The sequence below is a fragment of the Ornithorhynchus anatinus genome, chromosome X1 (genome assembly GCF_004115215.2).
Source record: "Ornithorhynchus anatinus isolate Pmale09 chromosome X1, mOrnAna1.pri.v4, whole genome shotgun sequence".
Taxonomy (NCBI): domain Eukaryota; kingdom Metazoa; phylum Chordata; class Mammalia; order Monotremata; family Ornithorhynchidae; genus Ornithorhynchus; species Ornithorhynchus anatinus.
The window spans coordinates 54924491-54934406 of record NC_041749.1 but is presented as its reverse complement, the minus strand read 5'-3'; the positions used below and the strand labels follow the sequence as shown (position 1 = coordinate 54934406).

Here is a 9916-nt window from a genome sequence, read left to right as displayed (position 1 = left end):
GAAGATGTAATTTCAGAATAGCCTTGAAATGGAGAGAGCAGTGGTCTGCCAAATGTCAAGGGGAGGGAGTTCCAGGCAGAAAGGAGGATGCAAGGAAGAGGTTGGCAGCAGAAAGAAGAATAAGGCACAGTTAGTAGATTGACTTGAGAGGACTGAAGTGTGTGAACTAGAATGTATTGGAAGAAGAGAGAATAAACAGTGAGGAGAAAGCTGACTTTTATTGGGGAGTGAGGAATAGTGTTCAGGACAGTGTTCAGAGAAGCAGTGTGGGCTAGTGGATGAAGCATGGGCCTGGGAGTCGGAAAGTCCTGGGTTCTAATCCTGGCACCAACACTTGTCTGCTATGTGACTTTGAGCAAATCACAACTTCTCTTTTCCTCAATTACCTCATCTGTAAATTGAGGATTAAGAATGTGAGCCCCATGTGGGTCAGGGTCCCTGACTATAATCCAACCTGATTATCTTCTATCTACTTCAGCATTTAGTAGATTGTCTGGCACATAGTAAGTGCTTAACAAATACCATGAAAAATGATTTAGAAAGATGAGCTGGGGAGCAGAATGAAGTACAGGCAGAAAAGGGGAGAGGCAGAATATTGGGAAGTCAGTGAAGAGGTTGATGAAGTAGCCAAGGTAGCATATGACATGTACCTGGACTAGTTTCGTGGTTCCTCCCCCTTCCCTCTCCTTCCCCTCCTTTGAAGCCCGTATCATTCTCCTCTATCACCCCCTCCAGATACTTGTAGCCATCATCTACCACCCTCCTGCTCCCACCACCGACTTCTTCAACCACCTTGACCCCTTTCTCACCTTCCTTCTCACCTTCTCTCTGCCCACTGTGATCCTCAGAGACTTCAACATCCACATGAATATACCCAATGACTCCTCTGCCACCCGCCTGCTATTGCGCCTCGACTCTGCCAACCTCCTGCTCCACCACACCTCACCCACTCACCTACTTGGTCACACCCTCGATCTCGTCATCTCCTACTGTTGCACAATCTCCTCCCTCACCAACTCTGAAATCCCTCTCTCAGACCATAACCTTCTCACCTGCCTCCTCTCTCATACTCTTTCCCCCTGTAAATCTGTACTACTCCCCCCAGAGACCTCCGCTCTCTTGATCCCATCCATCTCTCCAAAACCATCTCTCCCCACCTTGCCCCCCGTCCTCTCTTCCCACTCTCGATGATCAGGTTACCACTCTCAACTCCACCCTCTCTACTCATCTCAACTCTATCGCCGCCCTTTCCCTCCGCTGCTCTCGCTCCACTAACCCACAGCCCTGGGTCACTGCCTCTGTCCGCCTCCTATGCCCTTGTGCTCATGCTGCTGGCGAAGGTCCAAGCACCAAGTCAACCTTATCCATTGCAAATCTTAACTAACCCTCTCCTCTGCCAGGCAAAACTACTTTTTTTCCCTCATTGACACCCATGCCTGTCACCCCCGCCAATTGTTCCAGACCTTTAATTCTCTCCTCAGGCCCCCTGTTCCTCCCCCTCCCACATCCCTTACCCCCAAAGATCTGGCCACCTACTTCATCATGAAAATTAACACAATCAGGTCTGAGCTCCCCAAAGTCACCCCTCCACCTTCTGCCTCCCCCCCTCCGCCCAACCCTCTCCCCTACTTTCCCATCTTTCCCTGCAGTATCCTCAGAGGAGATCTCCTCCTTCCTCGCAAGTGCCACCCCCTCCACCTGTGCTTCGGACCCCATTCCTGCTCACCTTATAAAAATCATCGCCCCTAACCTCCTCCCCTCCTTAACTTCTATTTTTAACCACTCACTCTCCAATGGCTTCTTCCCCTCTGCCTTCAAACATGCCCATGTCTCCCCCATCCTAAAAAAACCCTCTCTCGACCCCACTTCCCCTTCCAGTTATCGCCCTATCCCCCTACTACCCTTCCTTTCCAAGCTCCTAGAATGCATCGTCTACACTCGATGCCTAGAATTCCTCAACTCCCATTCTCTCCTGGACCCCCTCCAATCTGGCTTCCGTCCCCTCCACTCTACCAAGACTGCTCTCTCAAGGGTCACCCATGACCTTCTTCCCAAATCCAGTGGCCCCTACTCTATCCTAATCCTCTCAACCTCTCAGCTGCCTTTGACACTGTAGACCATCCCCTTCTCCTCCACACCTTATCTCACCTTGGCTTCATGGACTCCGTCCTATCCTGGTTCTCCTCTTATCTCTCTGGACGTTCATTCTCGGTCTCCTTCAAGGGCTCCTCCTCCCCCGCCCATTCTCTAACTGTAGGGGTTCCTCAAGGGTCAGTTCTTGACCCTCTTCTGTTCTCCAGCTACACTCACTCCCTTGGTGAACTCATTCGCTCTCACGGCTTCAACTATCATCTCTATGCGGATGACACACAAATCTACATCTCTGCCCCGTCCTCTCCCCCTCCCTTCAGACTCGTATCTCCTCCTGCCTCCAGGACATCTCCACCTGGATGTCTGCCCACCACCTAAAACTTAACATGTCCAAAACTGAGCTCTTTATCTCCCCTCCCAAGCCCTGTCCTCTCCCTAACTTCCCTATCACTATGGATGGTACGACCATCCTTCCCGTCTCTCAAGCCCGCAACCTCGGTGTCATCTTTGACTCGGCTCTCTCATTCACCCCACACATCCAATCCGTCACCAAGACCTGCCGGTCTCACCTTTATAATATTCCCAAGATCGCCCTTTCCTCTTCACCCAAACGGCTATCTTACTGGTACAGGCTCTCATAATATCCCGGCTGGATTATTGTATCAGCCTTCTCTCTGATCTCCCTTCCTCCTGTCTCTCCCCGCTCCAGTCTATTCTTCATTCCGCTGCCTGGCTCATCTTCCTGCAGAAACGTTCTGGGCATGTCACTCTCGTTCTTTAAAAACCTCCAGTGGTTGCCTATCAACCTCTGCACAAAACAGAAACTTCTCACTCTAGACTTCAAGGCTCTCCATCACCATGCTCCCTCCTACCTTCTCTCTTTCTACTACCCACCCCATAGGCTCCGCTCCTCTGCCGCCCACCTCCTCACCATCCCCTGTTCATGCCTATCCCACCGTCGACCCCTGGGCCATGTCCTCCCACTGTCCTGGAATGTCCTCCCTCCTCACCTCTGCCATACTAATTCTCTTCCTCTCTTCAAAGCCCTACTGAGAGCTCACCTCCTCCAAAAGGCCTTCCCAGACTGAGCTTCCCCTTTTCCCTCTGCTCCCTCTCTGCCCCCCCTTCCCCTCCCCTCAGCTAAGCCCCCTCTTCCCCCTCTTTCCCTCTGCTCCTCCCCCTCTCCATTCCCCTCCCCTCAGCACTGAGCTCGTCCGTTCATTTGTATATGTTTTTATTACCCTATTTATTTTGTTAATGAGATGTACATCCCCTTGATTCTATTTATTGCTACTCTTTTTGTCTGTCTGTCTCCCCCGATTAGACTGTAAGCCCGTCTATGGTCAGAGATTGTCTCTACTTGTTGCCAAATTGTACATTCCAAGCGCTTCATACAGTGCTCTGCACATAGTAAGCGCTCAATAAATACTATTAAATGAATGAATGATTAAATGTCAGTCTCTGATTAGCACCGGAGAGAGTTTAGGCGACTCCTAACTGTTAGTCTCAAAAAAGGGACCTGATGAAGAACAGTATGACCACCAGCTGAACTGCTGTGAACATAAATATTCATCTTTCAAAACACAATGGTTCAATGTCAACTGTTCTTGGTCTTGTTGCTCAAAAATAGTTTTGACTGGAGAAATCTCTAGTTTGTAGAATCAGAGGGAATTACGTAGGCAGTCAGTTATGTAGGCATTTGGGGCAGAAGGCTATTTCCTAGAATCAACTCAGGACTGTAGATTTAATGCATAGGCTAAGCTTTGGCTTTCCTTCTTGACTATGAGCCTTTCTTCTCCTCTCCCCTCAGGGCAGCTACTCCAGCAGTGGGATTACATCATTCTGCATAATGTAATGGTGTCTCATATGACAGTTTGCAGGTTAGTCCAAAGAGCATTTTTCTGCTCCCATTCTGTTTCTGTCACTTTAATCATTCATTCATTCAATCATATTTATAGAGTGTTTACTATGTGCAGAGCACTGTATTAAGCACTTGGAATGTACAATTTGGCAACAGAGACAATCCCTGCCCAATAACGGACTCACAGGCTAAACTGGGGAGACAGACAGCAAAGCAAAACAGAACCAAACACATAGTCTAGCGTAAATATCAAGATAAATAGAATCATAGATATATACACATCATTAACAAAATAGAGTAATAAATAATATATACAAATATGCACAGTGCTTTGGGGAGGGGAAGGGGGAAGAGCAGAGGGTGGGGGGAAGGGGCGATGGGGAGGGGAGGAGGAGCAGAGGGAAAGGGGGGATCAGTCTGGGAAGGACTCCTGAAGGAGGTGAGTTCTCAGTAGGGCTTTGAAGAGGGGAAGAGAGTTGTTTGGCAGATGTGAGGAGGGAGGGCATTCCAGGACAGCGGTATGACGTGGGTCGGGTCGAGGGCGGGACAGGCATGAATGAGGGACTGTAAGGAGGTGAGCGGCAGAGGAGCAGAGAATACGGGGTGGGCAGTAGGAGAGAAGGGAGGCAAGGTAGGTGGGGGCAAGGTGATGGAGAGCTTTGAAGCCAAGAGTGAGGAATTTTTGTTTCATGTGGAGGTTGATAGGAAACTACTGGAGGTTTCGGAGGAGGGGAGTGACATGCCCAGAGCGTTTCTGTAGGAAGATGACACGGAAGATGACACGGGCAACGGAATGAAGAATAGTTTGGAGCGGGGGGGGGAGACAGGAGGAAGGGAGATGAGAGAAGAGGCTGACGTAATAATCCAATCGGAATATTGTGAGAACTTGTACCAGCAAGGTAGCAGTTTTGATGGAGAGGAAGGGGCGGATCTTGGCGATATTGTGAAGGTGAGACCAGCAGGTGTTGGTGACGGATTGGATGTGTGGGGTGAATGAGATAGCCAAGTCAAGATGACACCAAGGTTGCGGGCCTGTGAGACAGGAAGGATGGTCGGGCCGTCCACAGTGACAGGAAAGTCAGGGAGAGGACAGGGTTCTTCTAGTTCTAAAAAATTCTGGTATGGTTTAGAGAAATACTCCGTTCTCTTCAGGTTTTAAACAAGTGGAAATGTCATGGGATCCAAGATCTGGCAGCTCTTTTGTGGAACGCATGGAAGCAAGGAATTGAGAAATCTGGAAACTGTTACCTTTACATTTTACTGTTCCAGCCCTGGTCCTGTGTGGCAAACTGATCCAGTGTGAACCTCACCTTACGACTCTTCTCCCAACACCTTTAACCCACAGATCTCAAAGCATGTTTTCCACATCGAGGAAACTCTATGGAATCCTTGTGAGGCAGATTTGTCTCCAGCATCAGGGAGAATTGTTCTCCAGCATCAGGGAGAATTATACACCCCCGTCCTCAAGGAGCTTACATTTTAAGTGGCAAAATGAGGGCCCGGGGCCCTGGATTTCAGTTGCCACGTTCCATCAATTTTGTCAAACCCTTTCCGTTCATCACACCCTTCTTTTCTCGTCCCTAGTCCACAACATTACTTAGTTCAGAAGTTAGCAATCGTGTTTTTAGTGGTATTTGTTAAGGGCTTACTTATGTCAAATGCCATTCTAAATGCTGGGGTAGATACAAGTTAAGCAGGTCAGGCATAGTCCCTGTCTCCTATGGGGCTCACAGTTTTAAGGTACTTTGCCCGCCCACCCCCCTCCCCCCACCCCTTCGCTTCTCTCCTTTTACAACCCAGCCCGCACACTTAACTCCTCTAGTGCAAACTTTCCTGCTGTGCCTTGATCTCACCCTTCTCTCCACCGACCCCTGGCCAACATCCTGCCTCTGGCCTGGAGCGCTCTCCCTCCTCAAATCTGCCAGACAGTTACTCTCCCCACCTTCAAAGCCTTATTGAAGGCACATCTCCTCAAGAGGCCTTCCTTGACTAAGCCCTCTTTTCCTATTCTTCCACTCCCTTCTGCATTGTTCTGACTCACTCTCCTCATTCACCCACGCCCCCACCACCCCCCTCCCCAAACCAGCCCTACAGCACTTATGTACATATCTGTAATTTATGTTAATGTTTGTCTCTCCCTCTAGACTGTAAATTCATTGTGGTCAGGGACTGTGTCTGTTATATTGTACTTTCCCAAGCACTCAGTCTAGTGCTCTGCACACAGTAAGCGCCCAAACAATACACTGGCCTGACTGACTAGCCCCCATTGGTTGGGGTGAGGGTAGTAGGGCTGTTAGTCGCTCCTGGCTTTGGGCCATGATTCAGTGCTTCTCCTGACTGAGGACTGGTTCGCCTTCGTCTTTGGACCTGCAATGAGGAGCAGCGTGGCCTAGTGGTAAGAGCTCGGGCCTGGGAGTCAGAGGACCTGGGTTCTAATCTGTTAATCTTGGTGAGCGCTTACTATCTGCCAGGCACTGTACTAAGCACTGGAGGCACTGTACTAAGTGCAGAAGGGAGTGAAAGAAGAGGAAGAGAGCTGACTGTGCTTTTACTTTGTGGATGCCTGGCCCTTCAAAGCATGTTTGAAGGTTGAATGCATGAGGATATTTTTTATTTTGAGCAGGCTCTGTTTGGAGAGTAATAGCTGGTCAGGTTCTCCCTTGAGTCATCTTTTTCCACGCTGTGTACTGCAGGGGGTTGGTACTGTGGGACTCCTCTCTGTCTGACAACAGGACACAGAACCAGTGAGGGGAGAGATGTGTGACTCACCACCAAGACCTCCTCTGAGTAGAGGGCAGTAGAGCCTGGAGCATGGGTCTGATGGAAGTGAGGTGTCACTGGAGCTTCTCCACCAGTCCTAACTGAAATTTTATCTAGAGTTGTGGAACCCGGACTTAAAATACACATGTGGATTAATGAACCTAAGCATCCTGGTTCCCCTATCCTGCCCTCTGAGGCTAAACTCCTCAGTTTCCAGCAGACTCAAGAATCTCATAGCTGAAGAACCAGGGGGAGGAGATGGCAGACAACCTTCTTTTTGTTCTTGTTATTTTGGAAGTACTTCCCCTCCACCATCCCAACTCACCCCAAACACTGTGGCTAATCTCAGGTGAGGTTAAGTGTACATACAGACCACCACAACTCAACTGAGTGTCACACTCTGCACATTTAATACTTAGCTTCCCTCTCCTCAGAATCCCAGCTCTGTTAGTCCAGGAGGGGCTCATTCTTCAAAGACTGGAGGTCCAGCACAACTGTACAAGTCAATTTCTAGTACAAAGCCCTGGTCTAACCCTCCCCACCCACATCTCTGCTGATTTGGTCTTGGATGGGAAGTTGTACAGCTCTGCTTCTCAGGGAAGAAGGCGTGGACCTTTTGATGCTACCCTTATCTTACTCCCGACACTAGACCAACCTCCCCAGAAGCCACCACCAGCAGGCTTAGGCCAGTCCCTTCTCAGGGGGCTAAGGGTTTGAAGGGTGACCTTGATAACGGGACTGTAGATGCAGGAAGGTATGACCCATCCATAGAATTCATGGCCCTGCATCTTCTCAGTCCCACAGTTGCATCAAATGAAGGCAGCAACCTGCAGAAAACCCCAACCTCTCTTTTCCAGAATAGGCCTCTGAACACAGAGCGGCAGCCCCCACCTAACCCTTCTCCCCTCCAAACTTAACCCCACCGTTCATGTGAATGCACACACCTACATGAAAAACTCTTTCCAATGGAGTGGCAGAATGGTTCCATGTCTCTTTGGGGACAGGGGTCTCCCTTACCCCCCCAGATCTGAAAAGGCGACTGGTGCTCTCTCTGCTTGACAGTGGGGCTTGAGATCATGAAGATGCCTTGAGCAGCCAATGAGCCTCTCCCATCAGTCATTGAGACAAACCAGTGAACTCAGAGCTGGGAAGAAGAAGAAAGAAGGAAGAAACCAAGAAAAAAGTAGAATGAGATTTGCAGATAATGCAGTTTCTCCTTTATTGCACTCTCTCCCCACCCAACCCTCAAAATCCTCAATCCTGGCTTCCCCAGGAAGGATGGGTGTACAGGCAAAAACTGACAGGATAACTGCTACATTCTGCCCCACACTTAACACTGGACCCCCAAAGACCCTCACAGTTGTCAGCCCTCTTGGGGCCCGAGATACCCAGGAAGGCTGCAGACTGGACAGAAATCTGTTTCCCATACAATGCCTGCCTTCCCCAGTCATCCCCTCTACAGACTGCTTCATAATAAAGACCCCATAGTCCTGCCTCTTAGAAAGTGGGATGGAGTGGACACAGTCATGGTCCCTACTGTACTCCTGACCGTGTGCCTCTCGCCTTCCCCCCGTCCCTGTCTTCCCCAGAGGAAGCCACCAACAGTCATGGAAAGATCCCTCCTCTCAGTTCTAAGGATGTGCAGACAGGGCCCTGAATGCAAAGAGGTTTGACCAATCTATAGAATTAAGGACCTTGGGGGTCCTCGGTCCCACAGTCAATTCAGACGGAACCAGTTCTGGCCCCTGTTTCCAGAACCAGCCTCCTTCCCAAGAATGGTATCCCCCTCCTCACTTTTCTTCCCCTTAGGGTAACCCCATCATGCACACAAACAGACACAACCTTCCCTTTCGCATGGCAGTGCAGCTCTGGCTCCATCCATCTGGCTCCATTAATCTGGGGACGGACCTCACGGTGCCCACACCGCAGAGAAATAGTCCACCGGACGAGGAGATGTGTCGAGCAGCCTCTGTAGAGAAGAAGAGATGATCAGTTCTGCCCCTTAGTCATCTGGCCCCGACAGCATGGCTTCCACCCTCCATCAGCCTATGACTGAACGACAAGATGACCAAAATAATGACACTAAGTATGGTATTTACATGCTTCCTAGGTGCCAGGCACTGTACTAAGTGCTGGGATAAATACAAGGTAATTGGGCTGGAAATAGTTTGTCCCATGTAGGGCTTATGGTTTTAATCGTAGACCAGCGGCGGAGCCAGAATTAGAACCCAGGTCCTTCTGAATTCCAGGCCCATGCTCTAATGGCTAAACCACGCTGCTTTAGACACATCATGAAGTGAGACAGGGGTTTCCAGTATTTCAAACATCACATCACTTCCAGGTTGTTTCCTCCCAGAGGATTCCATTGTGTTAGTACACAACTGCCCGGCACAGCTGCCCACCACATAAGGTAACACAAAGGAGTGTAACATTGCAAAAGCTTAACAGTCACTTCATTTCCTCCACCTCCTCACTTTAACCACATTTGGACAGGCAACAGAGCCCCTTCAACCTTCAACCCAATGGCCCTGGCCTAATGTTTCCCTCTAGAGCTGCCTGTTCTTCAATGGTTGTATCACTGTGCAAAGAGACAAGTAGAAACACAACTTATTCTTTACCAAAGCATCTAACTACTTTTTTCCACAGGATTTTGTGACCTGAGATGCCTCTGGACCCATCTTTCCACAACTTGAAAAAAAACTATATAGATTCAAGTCAAAACAGAACGATCCCACCCTTGATTCTAAGGCAAGATAGATGGTGCAGTAGGTGATGTTGCCTGAGAAAAACAAGCCAAACTTTCAGGTACCTGTCTGTTGACTCCTAAGGTCCCACCTGTCTGGGGGTTGGGGGTTCACCCACCCCAGGAGTTGTGGGTAGAATGGGGTTTGAACACCAGAGAGAATCGGGATTTTGAACACAAAACACTTTCAGATAAGAGATAGTGTCTGCTTACTTTCACAGCAGAATTGGGCTCTCTCAGGAAAAACAGTGTCACCACTTACTAAGCCCTCAGTCATCCAGCTGAGAGCCCTGCAGGTTATCTAATCTGCAGAGCCTCAGAGTGGTAGCACCTGTGAGACAGCCCATTCACTTAACCCTTGCCTGGAATCATTCTCAGAAAGCTGAGAATTCATCTGAGGGAGGCCATTCCTCTCAGAGATAGCAGAAAGGCAGGCTATCTAGTGGAGAGAGTGCTGATCT

At 49.4% G+C, this 9916-nt stretch overlaps 1 long non-coding RNA gene across 1 annotated transcript; it reads right to left on the bottom strand.

Annotated features, from left to right (window-relative positions):
* Positions 1-7141: 7141 nt before the first annotated feature.
* Positions 7142-9609, bottom strand: LOC114806306. Its single transcript, XR_003754335.2, has 3 exons — positions 9522-9609; positions 8555-8681; positions 7142-7856 (listed from the first exon to the last, which is right to left on the bottom strand). It is a non-coding gene; the product is annotated as an uncharacterized LOC114806306 (long non-coding RNA).
* Between the last annotated feature and the right edge of the window lie 307 nt (positions 9610-9916).